General features: G+C 31.2%; 1 pseudogene; it reads right to left on the bottom strand.

The window, feature by feature from the left end:
- Positions 1–1003: 1003 nt before the first annotated feature.
- Positions 1004–1121, bottom strand: LOC111742895 (annotated as a pseudogene).
- Positions 1122–1702: the final 581 nt, after the last annotated feature.

The raw sequence follows: 1702 nt of genomic DNA, 5'->3' as shown, positions 1-1702 counted from the left end.
ACTCTTGAGATCTGTTTTTTCTGATATTATAGCCATTTCAGCCTTACAATGCTCACTCCTTAGATGGTATGTCTTTTTCTGTTCATTTACTTTCAAACTTTAATTTATAATTAAGATATGTTTCTTATGGATAGCATTTAATTGTGTCTTGATATTTTAAAATCCATTCTGATGATGTGCCTTTTACTTGGAGTGTTTAGCCCATTAACATTTAATATAATTATTGATATGATTGTATTTAGGTCTATCATTTTATTCTTTGTGTATGTTTTTTAACCCTTCTCATTTCTTTTCCTCTCTTCCTTATGCTGCTGTCTTTTGGATTATTTTAACATTTTCATTTCCATTTAGCACATATATTAAAGTTACACTTCTTTGCATTTTAAAAAACGTTTGCACTGTACATTCTTAACTTTACACAGGCTATGTAATTTTAAATAATAGAGAGAGGTAATATTGTAATGCATAGGTCTGTTTGCTTTCTGTCCTACCATACTTTAAGTTATAGTTGTCAGAGGTATTACTCTACATATATTATAAATCCCACAAGGCAACATACTTTTTGTTGTGAACAGTCATATGTATTCTACAGAAATTAAAATAAAACGTAATATTTACCCATATACTTATTTATATATGATACTCTTTGTTTATTTCTGAAAATCCAAGACTCTCTCTGGTATCATTTCCAATCTGATATACTTTTGTTTATTTGTTTATTTATTTATTCTCACATAGTTTTAGTAGAGGTCTTGTGGTGACAAATTCTGTTTTTTTTTTTTTTTTTTTTCATTATCTAAAAATGTCTTTATTTCGCTTTTATTCTTGAAGGCTATTTTGCTGAATTTGGAATTCTGGGTTGGCAGTTATTTCTTCTCTCTCTCTCTCTCTCTCTCTTTCTCTCTCTCTCTCTCTCTTTCTCTCTTAGTGAGGCAACACTTGGTTGACCTCACAGATTGCAAGGACCTTGTCAGCTTACAATCCCTTGTTTTTTATTTTTTTATACCTACAGCACCTGGTCTTCCTAGGTGGTCTCCCATCCAAGTACTAACCAGGCCCGACCCTGTTAGCTTCTGAGATCAGATGAGATCAGGCTTGTTCAGAGTGGCATGGCCAAAGGGCAGTTATTTTCTTTTAATACTTTAAGGGTGTTCTACTATCTCCTAGTCTTCATGGTTTCTGGTGAAAAGCCTCTGTTAATTTCTTTCATTGTTCTCCTACAATAATGTGAGGTTTTTCTCTGACTGCTTTAACTAATGTGCTGAGGCATATATTTCTTCAAATAAATCATGTTTGAGGTTTTCTGAGCTTCCTTAATCTATAAATTTCTATCTTTCAAAAATTTGTCATGGTTCCTAGTATTTTTTTTTCCTCCATTTATTTTTCCCTACCCCATTCTCTCTTAGTGAGGCATTTTGATGTTGTTTCACATGTTGCTAAGGTTCTGTTCTTCTTTTTTTTTTTAATCTCTCTTATTCAAATTAGATGATTTCTATTGATTCATCTTCAAATTAACTATTTCATCTTTATTTTGCAATTAGGCCCATTCATTAAATTTTTCTTTCAGAAGTTCTATTTTTCAGTTCTAAAATTTTCATTTCTTTCATTTTTATATTTTGCATTTCTCTGCTGAAGTGTCGTCCATTGTTCATTATGAGTGTCTTTTTCTTGACCTCACTGAGTATACTTATAATAGCTATTT

This window comes from Pteropus vampyrus, unplaced genomic scaffold, assembly GCF_000151845.1.
Source record: "Pteropus vampyrus isolate Shadow unplaced genomic scaffold, Pvam_2.0 Scaffold103, whole genome shotgun sequence".
Lineage (NCBI taxonomy): Eukaryota > Metazoa > Chordata > Mammalia > Chiroptera > Pteropodidae > Pteropus > Pteropus vampyrus.
This window is presented reverse-complemented; position numbering and strand designations above follow the sequence as displayed.